The sequence below is a fragment of the Trichosurus vulpecula genome, chromosome 1 (genome assembly GCF_011100635.1).
Source record: "Trichosurus vulpecula isolate mTriVul1 chromosome 1, mTriVul1.pri, whole genome shotgun sequence".
NCBI classification, from domain to species: domain Eukaryota; kingdom Metazoa; phylum Chordata; class Mammalia; order Diprotodontia; family Phalangeridae; genus Trichosurus; species Trichosurus vulpecula.
The window spans coordinates 208,369,548-208,394,906 of record NC_050573.1 but is presented as its reverse complement, the minus strand read 5'-3'; positions in this window follow the sequence as shown (position 1 = coordinate 208,394,906).

Sequence of the window (25,359 nt, the reverse complement as noted above, 5' to 3'; positions counted from 1 at the left end):
CTCAGTACCTAGTAGCAAAAGGGTGAAAGCTTACCCTCAAACAAGGCTCTCCTAATCAAGCCTCCCTTAACTAACTCAATCTGAGGCCTATTAAGTGGGCAGGGGAGATCTTTGATCACATTAGTGTCACAAAGAACAGGGAATACACTCCAAAAAAACTACATCTTGCTTCAAATTTTCTTCAACTGGCTACAGGGCTGACAAGCTTAGCGTTTTAAAGGCCACCAAGTCATGGACAATTTGGTTCCAGTTAATGAGCATTTGCCCTTCTATTTCTATTAGGAAGAAATTCTTCACATTTTTTAAGAGGGTAGAGATACATCTTTGAACTTCCTTTAGTGAATCACCTCATTAACACCATTAGCTGCCCCTTATTTTACGTAATTATATGAACTGAGTAAGAAGGAATGAGAAGAACAATTCGACCTACTACTAAAGTAAGGTATTGTAGTCTTCAATGCCTGGCGTAGCTAGTAGAACAGAAACTAGAACTCTGGCAGTAAGTCAGGAACACCTGCAGCAAATTCAGCCTCAGATACTTGTGTGACCTTGGAGAAAACACTTAAGATCAGTTTCTCCAACTGTAAACTGAGGATAATAAATGCACCTAATAGGATGGTTATGAGAATCAAATGAGATAATATTTGTAAAAAGTACTTAACTTGTGGCTGGCATATTTATATACTTATTTCCTTCCCCTTCCCCTGGATTATATGAAGAAGCTGTGACATGTAAAAAGTTTTACCTTCAGAGATGATTATAAAGCATTTCTTTTTAATACTAATGTTTTGAAATCTTTTCATCTTCCTCCCTCATTTGATTAGACTATAATTATCTATGAGGTAATGTGGTTTAGTGGATAGAGTATGTGTCAAAGGATAGGATTTTAACTGGCCTTAGAGTCAAGAATACTTGAGCTCAAGTCCTACGGGAAGTAAATTAGCTATGTGATCATGGACTAGTCACTTAACTCTTCAGTGACCCCAGCAACATTTTGAAAAAGTGGTTACAGATGGCTCCCAATTTGAAAAATGAAATCATGGGTTTTTAGACCAAAACCAGGTGGGAAGGGAAATTTACTTCTCAAATAATTAGCAGTGCCTCCTCCTGGTGTAAAGGTGAGTCTGTGGACTGGCAGAGGATATGTCCCTGAGATACAAGCTCCATCAGATCCTACCATATATGCATATGTGAGTGCATTTATGTATGTATATGTTGATATGGGTAAATGGGTGTAAAGGCAATAAGTGAATGGGAAGATCTTCCCCACCCCCATCTGAGTGGGCTGTGGGGGTGGGGCTCTCAGGTTCCTGGGGGGAGTGGCTAGGACTGGAGCCAATGGTAGGCACCTGAGTTCTGGTCCACGTGATGACATGAAGCCTGTGGTGGGAGGAGCTTGCTGAACAGTTGGAGCAGAGCTAAGAGGCAGTTGATGAGAGCAGTTAAGAGCTGAAGGAGAGAGGAAGCAGTCAGCTAGCTGGAACACAACTTGGAGATTGACGCTGAAGTGACAGAAGTGGCAGTGATGGCAGCAGGTGCTACAAAAAGGCAGGACTGACCCTTATGGAGACCAGACAGTGCTGAGCAGGGGCTTGAGGCCATTGGGTGGTCTTCTTGCTGGAGGGCCCTGGCATTGGAGGGGGGAAGTACCAGTATGGCTTGGCTTGCTGCCATAATGTTTTATGTGGCCTCCTGGTCACTATTGTGAGATGGACATACTGGTTTTGGAAGGTTCTTGCCAGGATGTTGAATTGGGGACATTGGTCCATGGGTCTGCTACTTTTGAGTTTCAATAAATGCTTTAACTCCTCTGCCTTCTACTTAGAGAATTCCTTATATTCTGTGATTCTGGACCATTCAGGCATATTCAAGGTTATCTTTGAAGTCATGAATTTTGCCTTAATGATGTAATGGGTACAGGCACATATGCATATGTATGGACAAAAATATATGTACATTTTATAAACACATATACATACACATATGTGCATGTTCATTATGCTTATTTTTGTGCAAATCCATATTGATGTAGTAAATATACACATAAATTTGCTTATTTATGCCACATGTGTATGTATTCACACATGTGTGTACATCTTTATACCTATATATTTGCCTTTATCTGCATTGTATCATAAGTGTGTGTATAATACATATCCATACAATGCACACACACATGTGTATATATACACATATATATAACATTTATATGTGAATATTGAATATTAGAAACCCTTCATTATGCAATTATGCAATACTATTGCAATATGTATGTGAATATATACACTTGAGGCAAACTGTTCAGGAAGTTAAGCAGTAAAACAAACAGGGTGTAGTGGTCAGAGAAATGGCTTAGAAGTCAATAAAATTAAGGTTCAAGTCTCACTTGATACTTGATAATGGACATATAACCCTAGGAAAGTCATCTAACCTCTCCATGCCCCAGCCAAATTCATGACCGAAAATAAATATTCAAACAAATAAACTTTTGCCAATATATAATGGTAGAGGGAGTTTAGTCAACTCAGAATTCCCTTAGGCCATGAACTTGTATTGAAAAATAATAAGGGGTAGAGTGAAATTTTTAAAAAAGAAAAATTTTAAATTTAGACAAATGCCTTTTAAAAACAAAAGATTGAACAAAGAGTCTCTAATCACTAACAGACATTTTAAAATAACATTAGTGGTAAAGAGGTTTAATTGTGGTAGGACAGGGACTTATCCATACATCTAAAGATAAGCCACAGCTTTGCTAAGTAAATGATAAGCTGTGTTATTCATTGGTAAAATTACCTATCAACTGTCATATTTTAAATAATATGTAAGGTATACTCCCTGGAACAGAAAATGTCTTATTTTGTTTTCTATTTTATTGTATTGTGTTTGTATCCTATTTTTTAACATATGTGTTCTATTACTATGTTAATGAGAGCTAATTTATGGGATACATAGTCATATTTAAAATGGGTACCCTACTAATCTAATATCTGGATATCTGGGATACTTAAATATTTATACAACCTCTCTCTCTCTCTCTCTCTCTCTCTCTCTCTCTCTCTCTCCCTCTCTCTCTCTCTTTCTCTCTCTCTCTCTGTCCAAAACCTTAAAAATGAGTCTTTTCTATTTCACATGGGAACAAATGCTTAATATACATTTATGAAATCAATCAAACCCAGCTATTCTGTTATTAAAATAAATACTCAGAGTGTATATTCTTTCCTAAATCCACTCCTTTCCTCTACCCCTAGAAAGCTTTCTGTTAAGCAAAATTAATATATAAGGACCTAATGAGATTCTACTTTAGTGAGTCATTAACACCTCATGATATCTAAAGCTTCCCTACCTGTTATTTTGCTGAAAAAGAAATAACACCTCTTGGTAGTTCTCAAGCACATCAAGATAGTGAAGAAGATATTTTTAGGTTCCTGTCTACATTAAAATTATCCCCAGTTTCTGGGAAGCCCACCTTTGACATTGTACATCTGGATTTCAGCAGCGTATGTTGTTAAAGTCTCCCCTATTATCCATGTGGACAAGATGAAAAGATATGGGATAGGTGAAAATATAGTTTGGGAGATTCAGAACTGGCTGAATGACCAGAACCAAAAATGAATCATTAATATATCAATTTTAGTGTGAATGGAGGTCACCAGAGGAGTGCCATAAAGTTTTAGTAATAGCCCAGTGGTGTTCACCACATATTTTAATGGTATGGATGAATCAGTGATCAACAGGCATTTACAAAAAGCCTGGACAAAATAAATGAAATGGCCTATGACCTCTAGTGGCTAATACTCAAAGAGTATAACAATAAGTACCTATATAAGTATATGTGAAATATACATAAAATCAACGCAAGATTTTTTTAAGAAAGCACTGGGAGTGGGGAAAGTACAAAATGCCTTCGTGTAGAAAGTAGCACTTGAATTTAGTTTTGAAGGTAACAGTGTATTCTAAGGCTTAAAGATGAGGTGAAACCGTATTCTAGAAATGGGAGACAGCCAGTATACAGGCACAGAGATGGGAGATGGATTGAAGTGTGTAAGGAACAGTAAGAATGCAAATGTAATTATATTATAATGTATATGAAGTAGGTTCATATATAGTAAGATTTAAAAGTTACTCTAGGGCCAGGGAGTAAAAAGCCTTAAATGCTGTAGTATTCATATTTGATCCTAGATGTAAAAGGGAGCCACGGAGGTTTATTGCGTAGGAGAAATATTAGGCTAGATCTGCATTTTCTATGTACAGAGGATGGGCAGGAAAGAGAAAGCAAAGAGGGAGCAGATATGAGAGATATTGAAGAGGTAGGCTCAACAAGGCTTAGAAACTATCAAGGCACAGGTGCTCTCTTATTTTTTTTTTTTTTTTGGTTTATGCAACTTTACTGAAGAAAAATAAATCAATTGCTAGCAGAGCTATTAGTTGATCACTCATCCAATGACAACTTGTATCATTTATTCAGTGCTATATTCAATGGTGTATTGGAAGATAGATTTAACTAATAGATCCAAGCCTCCTAACAAAATTTAAATGAAAATTACAAGTTCAAGACCTATTTTGGAATACAAAGGGTATTTGACTTTCAATTTCCGTACTCTGGAGAATAAGAACAGGTCATTCCTTTATTGACCTGCATAAAATACATCATGTTTTCTGCTCAGCTGGTGCTATAAATTGAGTACCAAATCTCCAACCACATCAGTTATGAGCATAAAAGATATCATGAAACCTTAAATCTTTAACAATGAAAGGCTTAAACAAGACAGATGCTGCTACAGTAATGTTGCTTCCTTTGACATGACATTTTCACATCCATCTCCCTCCCCTTTAGATGGTTATCTTCAGCATCTGTTAGAGTAGTGGGGAATGGTTTTAGTCTCATAACCAAGTTAGAGTAAAGACACTGGCCACATAATACACATGTTCCCTTTTTAAAAAATTCTGAATCTTGGGCAATTGTTCTCTTGTAACTACTTTACCATTTTTAAAAACAGTTATTGTCCAAAACTGGAACAAGTTAAGTCTTCTCAGACAAGCATGTGTATGAACGGAGGTAGGTAAACAAAATATAAAATTAAAAAAGATGAGGTCTGATAGGGGAGCAGCCTGGTAAGAAAATCAGAAAAGAAATAGTAATTTAAAGTTTATTCCAGCTATAATGCAGGTTATTCTAACTTTAAGGTAGCATCACATAGCATACTTCTGAGTCCATTCTCAAGATATTCTGCTGTCCTTGTCTCTGTTTTATAGTTCCATGCAATCTCTGGCACTAAGGGGTCATCTAGGTTTGGATCACATAGCAGTGAACAAATGGACTGTGGATTGCCAATGAAATATATCATCCCCAACTGGACCTGCAGAGCACTGTGCTAGAGGATCACAGGCCAAATCTCTAAATTCCTTACTAATCCATTTCAGCACCATAGTGTGTGTTTCTTTCTACTTAACTCCACACTGTCTGGGTGGGCAGAACAGTCCAGCCAAAAACTCTGATTATCCTGGGTGGCAGGGAGGGGCTGGGAGGAAAAGATCTCTCTTCTCACACCAGCTCCACCCAACACAGGTGCCTGGCCAGCCCAAGTAAGCCAGTCTCCCCTTCCCCTAGTCATTTAGACCCATGGATACAGAGGGTCCCGGGCCTCCCTCAAGCTGGGGCCTATGCCTCCTCCCCTCTCAGCAGCTGGTGCCTCCCCAGCCCTAAGGGGCTCATGCGCTCATGATCTCTTACTTATTTGTAAATACCACAAATATGGGATGGATAACTAATATGTCGGATAACAGAATTAATATCCAACATGTGTTCATAAAATAGAACAATGTACTAAAGCATTTCAATTCCACTCAACTGATATTAATTAAACCCTCAATATGTACAAGGCATGATTCCAGGGAGACACAAAGATATAACTAAAACAAACTCTGCCCTCAAAAAGCTTGCAATCTAAGGATAGTCCAATGTACACCCAGGTAATTAACCAAAAATAATGTGAGGAGGGATAGAGAACTGATCACTTGTTGAATTTAAAGGCTCCACACGGGAGGTAGCATCTGAGCTAGGCTGAGTAGGTTGTTGTGTTTGTCCTTTGTTCTAGGAATGGACCATGACATCAGGGAAATGATGACATGAGTTGGCAGTTGACTTTGCTTTGAGTGACAGAGGGCTGTGCAAGGTTACCAGCCTCACTTTCTCCTCCAGAACCATCAGGGTCCAGTGGCCTGATATTCACCAGGAGGACTGGAGGTGGCCAAGGATGCATTTGGAGATCCTGACCCTTTCAGGCTAAGATCTTTTCAGGTTCTCACTTTAAGTGAGGTAAGAAGTTAATCAAGGGCACCTTTAATCAAAACTCAAAAAAAAATCAAACTGGGAGGGGAAGACCCTCAGGGATCCTGGTCAAAAGAGAAATAGTTACTATTTGGTATTTACTTTCACTCTGTGTCAGGAGGGCAGGGACCTATTGTTTAATCTATGAGCTCCAGAGTGAAATGGGTTTAATGCTTTGTTTTTGAGTAAGAAATCTAGCCACTAAACCTGAAGTTAAGGAGGCAGCCTTCTGCCATCAAAATGGAGCACGTAGAGGAGGCAGAGAGGCAGAGGCAAGGGCTACTCCCAGGTTGTGTTTGTACTTCTGGAAGAGGACCATGACAAGGGGCCATCCCTTGACTTGGCTGAGTAAGAAACAAATTCTGAGATGTGAAAGTCAGGAAGGATTTTAAAACTCTGCCAACTCTAATCCGTACTACACACTGCTACCAAAATGATTTTTCTTAAACACAGATCTGACCATGTAACTATTTTATTCAATGAACTTGAATCATTGATTTTGCCTCTACAATAATATATAAAATCTACTCTTTAGCTTTAAAAGTCCTTCTGGCCCCAACCTATCTCTCCAGCCTCATTGAAATTTACTCCCCTTCCAGTACTAGACAATCCAAGCAAATGGACCTTCTCTCTGTTTTTCTCACACAACTTTCCATTTCCAATCCTCATATCTTTTCTTTGGCTATGAACAATCTGAAAGCAAGGACTGTTTTGTTTGTTAGATTTTTCCCTTTGTGCTATCTTCACTGCTGAACAATGTCTGACATATAGTAGGCACTTAATAAATTCTTGTTAATGTGACTTGACTGGCTTTCCCTCATGCCCAGAATGCATTTTCTACTGCACATCCTACACACTTCCATCTCATAGAATACCTCTTGTGCTTCAAAACAAAGCTCATATGTCATAAAACAACAACTAACATTTATACAGTACTTTAAGATTTAAGATTTCCAAAGTACATTTCAAATATTATCTCATTTTATCCTCAAAACAACTCTGGGGTGTAGATGTTATTATCTGCATTTTACAGTTGGGGCAACAGTCTGATAGAGAGATAGAATAAATAAGTAGGGGAAAATATTCTATCCCCAAACCCCAAGATATCTTGAGAAATCAAAATTTATATTATTTTAGGCAGAGCACCCACATGTAAGGGTATGACTCCTCATGTGGACAAAGGGAGGAAAGGAGAAGGAGGAGGAAGAGGAAGAGGAGGAAGAGAAGGAGAAGGCAAAAGAGGAACATTACTCATTCCCAGTCTAGCACTCTATCCATTGAATCACCAACTGCTCTGGAATTGGAACTGGCAGATTGAGTCCCCGGGTGGGGCAGGTACTACTACTCACAGATTGTTGCTCATCCTTCATTCTCAAATAAGACTAATGGCATCAGGAAGGTAATCCCTTGACTTACAAGTGAATTGGATTTAAGTGAGGCAGAGCTCTGCAAAGTCATCAACCTCATTCTCTCTTCAAAGTCATCATAGTCCAGTGTCAAGACAGGATGACTGGTGATGGCCCCTTTATTCTCTTTATAATTGTTCTGTATGCACATGTATATGTACTTATTGCCTCCCCAAGTAGAACATAAGTCCCTTTAGAGTGAAGATTGTTTCATTCTTTGTATTTGTATCTCTAGTATCTGAAGCATAATAAGTGCTTAATTAAGTTATGTTAATGTATTTGATTGGCTACTTTATGGGCATGGAGATAGTGGGTTATATGCTGAATTTGAGAAACATCTGGTAAGTAAGACTGCAATATAGATTGTGAGAAGAGTAGTATTATTAACCGAATTTAGGGAGAAAGTAATTTGGAAAGTTTGTTGAAGGTTTTAAATGCTGATTTGGGAAATTGTACTGTTTCATACATGCAAGAGGCATTTTTGACTTTTGAACAGTGGAGAGACATGGTCAAATATGTATTTAAAGAATATTAGTTTGGCAGCAGGATGGAGGAAAGTTTGGGTTGGGAAAAGACTGGATGAAGGGAGAACAAGTATGGGGCTGTTGCAATGATCTAAATGAGAAGTAAAGAAGGCCTAGGGTAGTGGCCATGTGAGTGAAGAGGAGACAGGCATGAAAAAACAGTGTAGTTGCATTAATAGGGAACTTAATATGAATAAATGTAGTATCACATATTTGAGTTAAAATAATCAACTATATGACCACAGAAAAGATGTAGGATGACCTGGAAACAATGTGAAATGGAAAAAAAAAACCAAACTTACTTTTTTAGTGGACTAAATGTTCCATTAAATTGTTTTCTACAATTATCAGAAACTCAGATTCAATATTAGGTTACCTTAAGAGAGCATAGAGTCCAGAAAGAAAGATATAGTTAGATTACATCTGCAATGTTATATTCAATTCTGGCCAAGATATTTTTAGCTGATCAGAAGCTGAAGATAAAAATTTAGGCTCAATATAGAATGAAATTTATGTAGAAATGTCAGTTAGGTTAAAGGAGACAGATGGGCAGGAGCATACGTTCTGGATGTTGGAAAAGGAAACATAGGTGGATGATTTCCAGATGCAGGAAACTTGGTTTAAAATATAAAGTTATTGGTGTAGTGGCTGAAAGATGGCAGCTAAAAAGCAGGGATAGCGTGAGCTCCCCACCAAGGCCCTCCAAAAACCTATAAAAATGGCTCTGAACCAATTCTAGAACTACAGAACCCAGAAAATAGCAGAGGGAAGCAGGGCTCCAGGCAAGGACAGCCTGGATGGTCTCTGGGTGAGGTCTATCCCGCACGGAGCTGGAAGTAGAGCAGAGCAGAGCAGAGAGGAGTAGAGCCTAGTGTGGGCTGCGTGGACCAACCAGACCAGGAGCCAGGCACAGTGGACCCTAGCGCTCTGAATCAGTGAGCTGCAGCAGTTACCAGACTTCTTAACCCACAAACACCAAAGACAACAGAGAAGGTTAGTGGGAAAAGCCCCCCGGGGCAGCGGAGGTGGGTCAGCTACAGAACTACAGCTGCAGTTACTTCCAGCCCCAGGCCCACCTGGTGGGAGAAATTAAGTGGTGGATCAGAGCAGGAGTGAAGAGCCTGCTGAACATCTAAGCCCTGTCCAGGTTGGGGGTTCTTGGGGAGTGCTGGTGTGGCAGAGCTAGCACATCCCTCCCCCCCACCCCCGGCTTGGAACATAGTTCTCTTAACACTACAAGCAGTCATTCCCCACTGAAAAACTCAAGGGTCAGGTTACTTGGCTGGGAACATGGCCAGGCAGTGAAAACACACCCAGATTCAGTCTCAGACTCTGGAATCTTTCTTTGGTGACAAAGAAGACCAAAACACACAGCCAGAAGAAATCAACAAAGTCAAAGAGCCTACAACAAAAGCCTCCAAGGAAAACATGAACTCTCAGGCCACGGAAGAGCTCAAAAAGGATTTGGAAAAGCAAGTTAAAGAAGTAGAGGAAAAAATGGGAAGAGACATGAGAAGGATGTGAGAAAACCATGAAAAACAAGCCAATGACTTGCTAAAGGAGAACCAAAAAAATACTGAAAAATATACTGAAGAAAACAACACCTTAAAAAATAGACTAATTCAAATGGCAAAAGAGCTCCAAAAAGCCAATGAGGAGAATGCCTTGAAAGGCAGAATTAGGAAATGGAAAAGGAGGTCCAAAAGACCACTGAAGAAAATACTACCTTAAAAATTAGACTGGAGCAAGTGGAAGCTAGTGACTTTATGAGAAATCAAGATATTATAAAACAGAACCAAAGGAATGAAAAAAGTGGAAGACAATGTGAAATATCTCATTGAAAAAACCACTGACCTGGAAAATAGATCCAGGAGACATAATTTAAAAATTTAAAAATTATTGGACTACCTGAAAGCCATGATCAAAAAAAGAACCTAGATATCCCCTTTCAAAAAATTATCAAAGAGAACTGCCCTGATATTCTACAGCCACAGGGCAAAATAGACATTGAAAGAATCCACAGATAGCCTCCTCAAATAGATCCCAAAAAGAAATCTCCTAGGAATAGTCACCAAATTCCAGAGCTCCCAGATCAAGGAGAAAATACTGTAAGCAGCCAGAAAGAAACAATTTGAGTATTGTGGAAACATAATCAAAATAATCCAAGATCTAGCAGCTTCTACATTAAGAGATTGAAGGGCTTGGAATATGATATTCCAGAGGTCAATGGAGCTAGGATTAAAACCAAGAATCACCTGCCCAGAAAAACTGAGTATCAGTCTCCAAGGCAAAATATGGATTTTTAATAAAATAGAAGACTTTCAAGCTTTCTCAGTGACAAGACCAGAGCTGAATAGAAAATTTGACTTTAAAACACAAGAATCAAGAGAAGCATGAAAAGGTAATCAAGAAAAAGAACAAGAAAAAGAAATTGCAAGGGACTTACTAAAGTTGAACTGTATTGTTCACATTCCTACATGGAAAGATGATGTGTATGATTCATGAGACCTCAGTATTAGGGTAGCTGAAGGGAATATGCATATATATATATATGTATATATATGTGTATATATGTATATGTGTGTATGTATGTATGTATATATGTATGTGCATATATAAAGAGACAGAGAGAGAGAGCGGGCACAGGGTGAGTTGAAGATGAAGAGAAGATATCTAAAAGAAATAAAATCAAATTAAGGGATGAGAGAGGAATATATTGAGAGAGGGACATAGGGAGAGATAGAATGGGATAAATTATCTCACTTAAAAGTGGCAAGAAAAAACAGTTCTGTAGGAAGAGAAGAGAAAGCAGGTGAGGGGGAATGAATGAATCTTGCTCTCATCAGATTTGACCTGAGGAGGGAATACCATACATACTCAATTGGGTAACTTACCCCACAGACCCTGACTGATTCAAATCCCAATACATAGTTACCAGAGTTCAACAAAGTCTCAGCATCCGGGTTTACGAGCTGGAGGGCTCCAACAAATTGTCCCTTTCTCATCTATACTCTCTCACTAACTGTCAGTCCCTCCCTATCTACTGGCTGTTTCTCATTGGCTTTGCTGACCACAATCCACCTCCTCCTCAATAACAACAACCCTCACTTGACCATTCTATTCCTGCCAGCTATCATTCTATATATACCCTCTCTTTTGTGGGTTAAGTCTTTAAGAATGTCTCTATATTTGGTTCCTTCATTTCATTTTTTCTCTCATTCCTCTGCAGTCTAGCTTCTAACCTCATCATTCAATTGAAATTTCTCTTTTTAAAGCTAAAATTTTCTCTTAACTATCAAATCTAGCTGTCTTTTCTCAGCCTTTATTCTTTTTGAGCTCTCTGCAGCCTTTGATATCACTTACTACTTTCTTCTCTTAATATTATCTTCTCTCTGGATTTTCAGATACTCTTCCCTCCTGCTTCTCCTCCTACCTCTCTGACCACTTTGCAGCCCTTGCTGGATTTCAATTCAGTGATGCTCATTGACAGAAGATCACAGATTTGTCTGTCCTATGACCCCTTCTCTTCTTCCTCTATACTGCTTGACTTGGTGATCTCATCAAACCCCAGTTCAATTATCGTCTCTGTGTGAATGATTCTCATATTTACTTATCCATTGCTAACCTCTCTCCTTACTTCTAGTCCCATATATCTAACTGCCTATTAGACATATGAATCACAGAATATGGCATATAATAAATGCTTGTTGACTTCACTTGATTTAACCAACACTTACTTAAAGCTACAATCATGAATTCTATCCCATAACCGAAGCTTTTCCGCTAGGTAGGGCTTTCCTGAAATTGTCTTTATGGTTACATACTCTTTGTAATTAAAAGTTAGCATCATCACACAATGAGAAGTAAGAATGTGATTTTAGTGGAAGCTCAATATTTAATAATTAAAGCTAAAAAAAATTTTAAACCTATGGTTCCTGGTTCTTTGTATTTTATGTCGGAGAAAGTAGGCTAAAGTAAAATTTTCCAAGGGAAAATAAAGAATTTTTTTGTCCATAACTACTCATGAATCTTCTTTAACAATTTTACTTTTCTTCATACATTTTGTTTTCATATCACCACTGGGGAATGACTGTCAAAAATGAATCTTACCTAATTTAGTATAAAACAAAAATTAATATGAAGTAGATTCTCTTGGCCACATTTATCACATTTGTAAAATGGAGTTAAAATATTAATTGTTACAGTTCTAAGAATCTGTATCTATGCCCCTTAGTAGTTTTTATAAGACCTGGGGTCTGGTCTCAATTTTGCCAATTACTAGCTAGGTGACCTTGACCAAGTATCTTAAATTAAAATCTTAGTATTTTAAAGCTAAGATCAGCCTTTGAGATCATTCAATCCACATACTTCATTCTACTGATGAGGAAACTAAATCCCATGGAAATTGTGACTTGTCCCAAATCACATATTTGAGTAGTGGCAGAACCAGAAGCAGAAGCCAAGTGTCCTGTTACATAGTTCTTTTCAGATTCCACATCTGTGAATAAATAGAACTAGTACTATTTGTGTTGCCTCTTTTACATAATTCTTTTCAGAAAAATAGAGTAGATTAAGAGCTAGAAGGATTCTTACAGTTCATTAAATCTAATTCCTTCACTCCGTAAATAAGGAATCTGAGGCAAAAGAGATTAAGGTATTGTGCTGAGATCATATAGCTAGTAGGTACCTGTGGTAGCATTTAAACTCAGGTCTTACTGACTCCAAATCCAGAAATCTATTCACTATGCCACCAAGCTGCCTTGTCAGAAATATGTTCTGAAGGTCTTTTCAATTCTAAAGGTGACTAATATTTCTAATTTAGTTCTAATAGAGACTTTCCCCTGCATAGAGAGTCTATAACTTCTTGCTACTCGTGATCTCCTGCCTCTAGTAAGAAGAGAAGCCATACATTCCTCTGGCTGAGAGCCTTCCATCTCCTATTTCAAGTATCTCCTAAGTGAATGAAGCCAAGGGCCAGGCCAGGCCAACTTATATCTTTGCCAGTGGAAGGAAAGTCCCAATTCCTGCTGCCAGTCTAATTTTCCAGGAATGATGTAGATGGAGAACTTCTTGTGAAAAAGGAAGCAACCTTTACTTTGATATCAGGCCTTTTGCTTCCTGCTGAATATGTCCCTTGAGGGAAGAAGAAGAGGAAAGTCTATGGGGAATGGGACTTTCTTGTGCTGTTCAGGTTCAATTTTCATCTCCTGCTGCACTGTATCTTACCTAATTTCCATTCTTTGGGAAAAAGAAGAGTAGTGAAACAAAGCCTCCCATCTGACCCTGTGACTTTCATTTTGTGTGACTCTTATTTCCAGTCCAATCTCCAGCATTCTTGGGAGGAGGACTGGCATCCTTCACTCAATGTTAAATAGCCTCATACATGGTCATACTCTACACATCCCAGTGATTAGGAACACCCGTAGGTCATCATTCTCCACCTCCCCATCACCTTTTTTTATTCTTATGCCTGTTAACCTTTCCACCCCAAAGTTGCAACCAAACACAACTTTCCCATTTCACTATGCCCACTAGAATGCCTGTTCCATAGGCAACAAAATTTCCATCATACTCTTCTCCTTTCCCACTCCTTCCATCTTCTAGATACTTCTGAAACCTGAATGCCCCCTTATGGCACAGCCTTCTTGGTCATCTTTTTCAGTACTGAATATACATTTACTCATTTTCTTAAAGGTGTACCAGTGGGAATACTCCTTGTTCCCCATTGTCAAGTTCAGATTTTCTCCCTAACTCCACGACTTAATAATCACTCCTTCTTTAATATTCATGCTATTCATTTCTACCACTCTCTCAAAATCCTGGTAGCCATTGTCTACATACATACATGTCACTCTCTTGCCTTCTTCAATGAATTCAATACATGATTGCAACAACAATGCTACTTGCCACTACTGTGGCTGTGTAAGACCAATAACACCAGCACAGGAGGGCTACTAGCACAGGTTCTTTTACCTGCTTTTCTAAGGAAAGAGATTTTAAGGGGTTAACAATCTGACTTTAGTTAAACATACATATATACACTTAGATCAGGGGGAAAAGTCAGTACTCTGAACTTCAGAGAAAATATAAACAGAAATTACAAGCAGAAATTTTATAAATGAGCAAAATAACACAAATCGGCAGACAGGCTTCTAGCTGTCTGTTCAAGACATTACATACATAGTTACCAGAGAGAGAAGCACCAACATCTGGGTTTTGCAAAGCTGGTTGGCTCCAATGGCTACCCAGAGGCTTGTCTGGTCAAATCACAGGACACTCTTCCAGTGAGTGAGCCCCCAAAGTGAAATGCTAACCTACAAGTATATATAGAGCAATATATGGAAGTTACAAAGTGGCAGATTTCGGCTTGAGGAAAGGAAATACTTCAAAACAGTCACTATAAAGCTATCCAGAAATGAAATGGGCTGTTATAGCAGATAATGAGCTCCTTCTTCCTTGAATGCCTTCAAGTAAAGGCATTGATGACCATATGTTAGGGATGTTACAGAACTAGTTCTTTTAAATGTATGGAGTATGAGTTGGGATAGAAAGTGATCCTTCTAAACATTAAATTTTTTTGATTCTGGTTGATCTCACATCAAATAATGTATAGAAGATTCTGGCTCAGGTATAGGTCAGATTAGATGTCTGATACTTACCATAATAAGAATGACAAGGATGGTGAAAGGATTCTCAAACAAGCCTGATGATGATGATAACTTAAAGGATATGGAGATATTTGGCCTTTCAACTCTAAGATCTCCAAATCTTTAATTCTTTGATGCTCCCTCTCCTCCCAATACATGCTACTATCAGCTCAAACTTGTCTTCTAGTCATACTGTAAATGTATTTTTGGTATCTATTTTAAACATGAGGAGGAACTTTTGTTGGTTTTGGTGTGTGTTCATGTGTGTGTGTATGTATGTGTGTGTGTGTGTGTTTGTGTGCCACTAGAAGAATTATTGAATTGTTAGTAAGCATGGAGGCTTCCAGCAAGAGACCAATACTTGTGCATTCAAAATAAGTGTTTGAGAAGGGGGCAAAGAGTATTCTTCCTTCTCTTCACAAAGTCTTATTTGATCTTTCTGCAAGTGGAGAGAAAAAAAAGGAGTTCATTGAGGACTTTTAGCTTCTAAGGACTGCTATATTTATTGAACTCAATCTTCTTTCAAAATGCTGTACTCTTTAATCTTGTTTGTTCCTCACATACAAAGTGTCACCAAAAACAGGATAATGTTACATTTTGTTTCATTTTGCAAACATTAAACCACCATAGAAATATGTCATTGTTATTTATTTTCATTATTAAAGGAATTAACTGATTCTACATATAATATGACCTTAAAGCAAACTTGGAATTTAGATTAAAATCACATTATTTTACATTACAGGCACAATTTATATTTTTTCTGTGAAAAAAAATTTATGACCCAAAAGGGGAAGAATGAAACATAAGAAAATTACATGTTCTGCAGACTTTCCTTAAGTGTCTATGCAACTAAACAAACACTTAATTTGTAATTACAGTGAAACACTCATGTCACTTTTTAAGGGACCATAGAAAGAATTTTATCAATAGGGGATTTGACATGCCAAAATGATATAATCCAGGTTCTTCCTAAGACGAGTTTATATGTTTATGTAAAAGGATTTTTCATGGTAACTAGAAGAGCTGTAACTTTTCTAGTCATCACATTATTCTTACAAGGAAAAAATTGGGAAAGCATGCAAATATAGTCGATAAGACCTTAAACATTGATCTAAATTGCACAGATAATTGCCTCAAATGTCTATTACGCTGGCAGTATAGAGTTGATCTAGGAATGTTTGACAAACAAACAAAAAGGATCCCATGAAAATATGTTTTAAAATTATAATTTTATAGCAATATATGTATATATATATATGTATATACATGTATATATGTATGTATATATGTGTACACACATATACTACTTTGCAAAATTTAAAATGCTAGATTAATGTGAAAGGTCTTATGACCTATGCTTGCACGTTATCTGGGGGTAGGATGTGTGTGTGTGTGTGTGTGTGTGTGTGTGTGTGTGTGTGTAGGTGTGGGTGTGGGTATGGGTGTGGGTGTGGGTGTGAGTATGGGTGTGGGTGTGTGGGTTTGTATGATAAATAGGAACTAATTAAAAGAGGGAATGCACTAGAATCAAGAAGTGTTGGGAAAAGCTTCCTGTAGAATGTGGAATTTTACTTGGGACTTGAAGAAAGCCAGAGAGGTCAGCAATTGGAACAGAGGAAGGAGACCATCCCAGGCATGAAAGCCAGCCACAGAAAATTCCTGGAGATGAGAGATGGAGTGTCTTATTCGTGGAACCATCAGGAGGCTAGTGTCACTAGATCAAAGAGTACCTGTTGGGGAGTAAGGTATAAAAAAGACTGCAAAGGTAGGAGGGGGTAGGTTATAAAGCATTTTGAATGCCAAAAAGAGAATTTTGTAATTGTTCTTGGAAGCAATAGGAAGCCATTCTAGTTTATTGAATAGAGGGACAACATGATCAGACCCACTGGTTCAAGTTCTATCCTCTGAGACTAAGCGTAACTTCTTCAACCTGGTAACCTTAATAATAATAATTATGATGGCTAATGTAAGGATGAGAATGACAATGACCAATTAGGATGGACCACAGAGTCTAGAATAGGAATTAATATTCAGTTAAACCAGAACCATAAACACACAGACACACAAACATATCTCATTTGATCCTCAAAAAAATCTTGTGAAGTAGGTAATATTATTACCCTCATTTTACAGATGTTGAAAATGAATCCAAGTTTAGTCAGTTCCCCAAAGTCATACAACTCTTAAATATCTAAGGCAGAACTCAGGTATTCCAAACTCTGGGACTAGTATCTACCACAACATTTAGTTGTTGCAATGATCTCAGCAAGAGGTGATAAGGCCCTGAACAAATATGGTAGCTGTGAGAATAGAGAGAAAGAAGAAATTTTATGAAGGACTCAACAATAAGACTTGAGAACAACTAGTAGGTGTGTGAGATAGGTGAGGAGCTGAGAACAGTGCCAATTTTATTAGACTGAGAGACTGAAAGAAGAAAGGTACCTTCAAAGAAATAAAGAATTTTGAAAAATGGGAAATTTGGGGGAAAGATTGTAAATGAGATCAATTTTGGATATTAAGATTGATATTTCTCTGCAACGTTACAATTTGAAATGTCCAAGAAGCAATGGTTGTGTGAAACTGAAGCTCATCAGAGATTGAAACTTGATATATAGATCTGTGAGTCATCAGCAATTAAATCCATGAACACTGATGAGGTAACCTCAAGACTCTGGAGAGGGAGAATGTAAGAAGGCATACAACAGATATTGTGGAAGACCCACATTTAAGAAACATGGCATAATGGAAAAGCAAAGGAGACTGAGAAGTGTTAAGACAGTTAGGAGGAAAATCAGGAGAGAACAGTATCATGAAAACCCTGAGAAAACAGTATCCAGGAAAAGAAGGTGAAAAACACTGTCAAATGTAGCAGTTAAGTCATGAAATATCAGGGCTGAGCAAAGTCCATTGAATTCAGCCATAAAGTTGTTGATAACTTTCAAGAGAGCAGCTTTGGGTGCATGATGAGTTCAGAAATCACATACAGCAAAGGACTGAAAGGTGAGTGAAAGAACTGCAGGCAATAAATACAGGCAGCTTTTTGAAGAAGGTTAGCAGTGAAACAAAGAGAAAAAGGGCAATAGTTGGAGGGAACAGTGGGATCTAGCGACTTTTTTTGAAGTTGAAAGAGACTTGAGACTGCTTGAAAGAAGTAAGGGAAGAACTAAAAGGAAGAGATTGAAGACTTGAGAGAGGTAAGTATATTGATCTTGATAGAACAGATTCTTGTTTTGAATTGAAAAAAACACAGTGTAATTTAATAGGGATAAATGTGAGATATACTTCAGTTCAAAAAATTGACTTCATAATAATAAGATAAATGGGAAACGGTTAGACAGCAATTTGAAAAATACTTGAGGGCTAATGGTATAGGAACTGCATATGAATCAATAATGTGATGGTAGTGATAGAAGTGATTGATGCATAAAATTTAAGGACTGACTGCATTATAGCTAGACGAGAGGAACTATGACATGGATAAGGGTTAGAGGGCTGAACTTGCCAGAAGGAAGAGCTTCAAATCCTAGCTCAGATCCTTAATAGGTGTGACCCTGGTAAGTCACTCACCCTCCCTAACAAAAGTTTCTTCATTTGTAAAATGAGAATAATAACAGCAACAATTTCCTCACAGGGTTGTAGGTGACAGAGTTGCGTGTAAAGAGCTTTACCAACGTTAAAGCACCACACGAATGGGAACTATTACTTATAAAGTATTTTGACCAATAATAAAATGATATTAAAGTAATATAAAACTATTCATTGATTAAAGATTTAGAGGTAAATAAAATTTAACATATTTATTAAGTATCTTACGCTTGTAGAACATACTGCAAGCATTAGCGTATAAGTTTTAGATAATAAAGGGTGACAGCCCTCATGGAAATCACAGGCAAAGGTAATTTTATGCCCTAGGTAATGGAAGGATATCCAGGATGACTTACAATGTAGTCTATGATCTGGGAGAGTGAATGCTAATGGAGGTCAGTTAGTATAACACTTCTTGAAAGCCTTTATGTACAGAGGTACTATGACCCATATTATCCACACATAACTTTAGAATGACTAGACTTTCCAAGAAGCTATCATAAGGACCCCTTCCTGATCACTCAGGATATGAGCCCTACCCACAACTTATAAAGCACAATTATCCTGCTAACTATAATTAGCCTCTATTATATCAGTCATGGTTGTAAAAAGGTTACCTTGACCCCAAACTACACTACCTTGAATCCTTTGCTACCATTCCTATTGGCAGAGGAGTAAGAAGAGTGCCTCAATATCCTAGGCACAGAATCAGTAGATTCATTCCCAAGGGCAACATCATAGATGCTCCATATAATATAAGCCCCATTCCCTTGTGTCTGGAGAGATACCATATTCCAAAATCAAAACAAAATGAATATCACAAAATACCTGATTCAGGTAAGTTGTATAAAATAAAATTCTGAGTAACACTCTTTTACCAATGCTCATACTATACACATTTATATTATATTAATATCAAAAGCAAGGTGACAAGGACTCAAATCTGCCCTACATGGACATGAACTTGCTTCTCAGAGCTCAGTGTAGAGGCAGATACCCATTCACCCACCCACTCACATGAATCATTCTCTTTCTCATATATACTTATTAAGTCAAATACTATATCATGCTCCCTGGGTTCTTTCCTTTGTCTATGATAGCCCATTCTTTCTCTATATGATGACCAAATGTTAGTCCTGATACTAATGCCATTAAATAGGCTCACGGAATTGTGAACAGTTGCATGAACTCACAAACTCAAACACTTCCTATTCCTTTCCCTTTTAGCTCCACTGTATGCTCAGTGTCTGACACCAGTACTTCTTAGACAAGGAGGGTTATAAACCCAAGTACAGGACATGAAAACCAGTGTAAAGCAAACATGTCCCAAAATTATTATAGCAACCTTCCGTTAAGGTTGTCTCAACAAGCCATGGGAGAAATTATAGAAGGAGTTACAGTGTTCATTTCCATTGATTTGCCAAATAGTGGTGTAAGCATTGGTCTCAGTTGTTAAACAGCCCTACAGAAAATAAGAACCCCAATTATCATCAACTATTAAGTCTGCTACAATCACCTAAACATAAAAGCAAATCTATTCAGTTGCCAAGACTCACAAGATATCCTTTTAGTTCTCAATCATAGCATGCCTACAAAATTGAACACAATAAATAATAACACTTAGAGAGAAAAATCATTAGGGACAATCAGGATGTGTACTGTAAGAAAATTATTTGTTCAGGAACAAATATACAAATTTGGTATTAGTTGAACTAGAATTTTTTGAAAAATTAAATCATATATCAGTTGACCAATGAATATACGACTTGCTCAAAAATAATTCCCTTATCAGAAAAAATAGACTACTCAATAATAATCCTAAACAAGGAAGGTGCAGAATCATTCATGTAAAGGAAGATTAATCAATAGCTGTCTTAAGGTAATACTGGTATAACTGAACAGGAAGCCTTTTTGATTTCCCAATTCCTATTAAGTATCTGGAATAGTATAGGAGAGGAGAGATCAGAGAAAAAGGCTACAGTCAACTCCAAGTTGGAGCACATCTTCATGGGATGACAGAATACAAACAACAAATGTTTTGCGGGTTTCTGAAAGTTATTTACCAATTCAAGCCCATGCCTTAGCTAGGTATAGGATCATAATATCATATGGTCACAGATGTAGAGTTTAGAAATAATCTAGTTTGACTCCCACTTTGAAAGGTGAGAAAACAGAAGACTAGAAGGTAAAGTGACTTGCCTAAATTCATTCAGATCATAAGAATCTAAGGTGGGACCTGAGGTCATGTTATCCTGACTAGAAGTCTATTGCCTTTGCATACTGCTCTATATCAGGGCTTCTTAAACTTTTTCCACTTGCAGCATTTTTTCACCCAAGAATTTTTTACACAACCCTGGGTATATAGGTATATAAAATATGTAAACAAATCAAATATTTAGTAAAAACAGATCATGAAGAAATTTATTTTAAAAGTGCTTTGGTATGCACATGTAACAACAACACTGCTTGCAGCTGCTGTGGAGTGTAAGGCCAACAACAGCAGCACACAAGAGGGCCACTAGCACAGGTTCTTTGATCTGCTTTTCCAAGCAAAGCAATTTTAAGGGTTTTACAATCTCACGTCAACTAAACATACAGATATCATTCACTTAGTTCAGGGTAAAAAGTCAACACCCTGAACTTCAGAGAAAACACAAACAAAAATGACAAGCAGAAATTATATGAACAGAACAAATAACACAAATCAGCAGACAGAGCTTCTAACCATCTGTCCATAACAATACATAGTTACCAAAGAGAGAAGCACCAACATCTGGGTTTTCAAAGCCAGGGGGCTCCTTAACAGCTACCCGGAATCTCATCTGGCCACATCACATGACGCTCTTGCAGTGAGTAAGCCCCCAAAGCAAACCTCAGAGTATATATGCACTTCTTCAGGGTCAGCCCACAGAAGGTGTCACAACCGTGTGACTCAAACTCATGTGACTTAGGCTTTCTTGTGACTTAAGCAAGTCATCAAAGATGGTTGAATCAAACAAAGACAAGGCTCAATCAAAGGCACTTGATTACCTTAGTGCTGAGAAGCACTCCAAAAGAAAAAACAGTGAAAATTCCCACTTTGCTTGCCATTATAGCACATAATTTTACCATTTATTAAAGATGAAAGCAAATTTGCATTCTACTGAGATGAATGTGCGTCTTTATTTTTATGTAAAGTATTAAATCTTGGCAGAATATTTGATACTGCAGGATGTAGAGAATCTCAAACTTCTTCAAAGTTGAGTGATATTTTGATTTTATAATCATCAATAGAGAAAACACTGCTTCACGTAAAAATATAGTACAAAATGGCAGAAATATGCCTAGGGCCATTTCAGAAATTGTTGGAAATTCTGTCCTAATTCAAACTTACAATTCATTTAATGATTTCATAGGGAACTCAAGTTTTAAACCTATGTTGCTTGATGACTCAGCAAATTCCTCATGAACCTTTAAAGGCAGCTTACTGATTTTTTTTTATTTCAATTGAGTATGATTTATGAGCCCAACATAGGTTTTTAGAATCAAAATTGGATGGAAAGTATTTCTGAAACTGTGTATCAAGCCACTTCAGATGATCAATTATAACTCTTAAAATCAAATTTGGGAAAGTTACTTTCAATTATAAAATCATGTGTAGCTATAAACATTTCAGAAGAACTATTTTCAACCCTATTCTTCTATATGTTAACTTTTTAGTAAAACTTTAAATTTCATCTTTTAACACAAATGTTATAGTTTTTTCTTTCCTATACATTTAAATCATTGAAATTTTTCAAAAATAACAGTTTTGTAAGCCATAAGTCAATATAAAAGTTAACAAAATCAGATTCCCACTCAGGCAAAAATATAACAGCTTCATCTTTCAATTTCTTTTTAAAAATAATTTATTAATTTTTAGTATTTAACATTTACTTTTATAAGATTTTGAGTTCTAAATTTCCCCTCCACCCTACCCTCTACCCTCCCCAAGCTGATATGAAATCTGATAAAGGCTATACATGTACAATCATATTAAGCACATTTCCACATTAGTCATACTGTGAAAGAAGAATCAGAACAAAAGGGAAAAAATAATGAGAAAGAAAAAAAAGAAAATAGTATGCTTCAGTATACATTCACACTTGATAGTTCTTTCTCTGAAGGTGGATAGCATTTTTCATCATTACTCTTTTGGAATTGTCCTAGATCATTGCATTGCTGAAAAGACTTAAGTCTATCAATGTTGGTCATTGCACAATGTTGATTACTGTATATAATGCTCTCTTGGCTCAGTTCACTTCACTCAGCATCAGTTAATTCAATTCTTTCCAGGTTTTTTTTTTCTGAAATTTCCCTGTTCATCATCACTTATAGAACTAGAGTATTCAATTACATTCATATACCACAACTAGTTCAGCCATTTCCCTAATTGATAGACATCCCATCAATTACCAATTCTTTGCCAAAAAGAGCTGCTATGAATATCTTTGTACATGTGGGTCCTTTTCCCATTTGTATGCTCTCTTTGGGCATATAGGTCTAAAAGTGGTATTGCTGAATCAAAGGGTATGCACAATTTCATAGTCCTTTGGGCATAGTTCCAAATTGCTCTGCAAAACGGTTGGATCACTTAACATCTACACCAACAATGTATTAGTGTTCCATTTTCCCCAACATTTCAAACATTTATCATTTTCTGTTTCATCATGTTTTCCAGTCTGATATATATGATGTGGTACCTCACAGTTGTTTTAATTTGCATTTCTCTAATCAAAATGATTTAGGGCATTTTTTCATTTGACTATACATAGCTTTAATTTCTTCATCTGAAAACTGCCTGTTCACAGCTTTTGACCTTTTATCAATTGGATAATTACATGCAGTCTTATAAGTTCTCTATATATTTGCATTTGATAATGTTCTCTATCTCTTATTTGGTCATAAATCCTTCCTTTCTCCATAGATCTTAAAGGTAAACTATTCCTTGCTGTCCTAATTTGCTTATAGTTTCACCCTTTACATCTAACCCAATCCTGGTATATGATAGATTACTTTAGTCATTAACTACTATGTCTTGTATACATAAACTATTCAACTGATCCACCAATCTATTTCTTAGCTAATACCAACTAGTTTTGATGATTGCTGCTTTAAAAGAAAGTTTTAGATCTGGCATGGCTAGGCCACATTCCCTTGCTTTTCTTTTCAATAGTTCCTTTGATATTTTGGACCTTTTATTCTTTCAGGTGAATTTTAATATTAATTTTGCTAGTTCTAAAATTTTTGGGCATTTTGATTGGTATGGCACTGAATAAGTAAATTAATTTAGTTGGAATTGTCATTTTATAATATTAACTCAGTCCACCCATGGCAACTGATATTTTTTCCAATTATTTAGATCTGACTTTTTTGTGTGAAAAATGTTTTGTAACTGTGTTCATATAGTTCCTGGTTTTGTCTTGGCAGGTACACTGCCAATTTTGTGTAGGTGACATGTACCTCTGAGAAAAAGACATATTCTTTTCTATACCCATTCAGTTTTCTCCAGAGGTCTACCATATTTAACTTACAAAAATTTTATTCCACTCCTTAACTTCTTTCTTATTAATTTTGTGATTAGTTTAGATTTATCTTGTTCTGAGATAGTAGTTCAAGTCCCTTATCAGTGTAGTTTTGCTGTCTCTTTCTTACTATAACTCCCTTAACTTCTCCTCTAAGAATGTGGATGCTGTACCACTTGGTGCATATATGTTTAGTGTAAATATATTACTTCATTGTCTTTCGTACCTTTTAGCAGGATATAGTTTCCTTCCTTATCTCATTTAATTAGATCTCCTTTTGCTTGTCCTCTGACTGAGATCAGAATTGCTACTCCTGCTTTTTCCTTTTTTAAATTTATTTTATATGTGTGTGTGTGTATTATTTTTAGTTTACAACACTCAGTTCCACAAGTTTTCGCGTTCCAAATTTTCTCCCCCCAAGATGGCATATAATCCAATATAGGTTCTATATATACCTTCACATTGAACTTATTTACATAACAGTCTGGTTGTAAAGAAGAATTGTAATCAATGGAATGAATCATGAGAAAGAAGAAACAAAGCCAAAAAAGAAGGAAAACAAAAAGAGAAAGCACATATTTTCCCTCATTTTGCATTCAGACTCTGTAATTCTTAATCTGGATGTACAAAGCTTTTTTCATCATGCCACTTTTGGAGCTGTCTTTGAACCCTGCATTGATAGGAAGAGCCAATCTACCAAAGTTAGTCCTTTCAGATGCCCTGTGTCTGTAATTGTGTATAATGGTCTCCTGGTTCTGCTCCCCTCACTCAGCATCAGTTCATATAAGTCTTTCCAAGTTATAATTAAGTCTGTCTGCTCCTCATTTCTTATAGCACTAAAGTATTCCATTATATTCATATACCACAGTTTGGTTAACTATTCCCCAGTTGATGGTCATCCCCTTGATTTCCAATTTTTGCCACCACAAAAAGAGCTGTTATAAATATTTTTGTACATACTGGTCCATTTCCCACTTGTGTAATCTTTTTGGGATACAGCAATAGAAATGGTATTGCTGAGTTGAAGGGTATGCACATTTTTGTAACCTTTGGGCATAGTGGCAAATGGCTCTCCAGAATGGCTGAACCAGTTCACAACCCTACCAACAATGTCACAATGTTCCAATTTACCCGCAGCCTCCCAGCATTTATGATTTTCCTGTTTTGTCACATTAGCCAATCTGACAGGATAGATGTGGTACCTAAGAGTTGTTTTGATTTGCATTTCTCTAATCAATAGGATTTTACAGCATTTTTTGATATGCCTATAGACATCTTTAATTTCTTCCTCTAAAAATTGCCTATTCCCATTCTTTGACCATT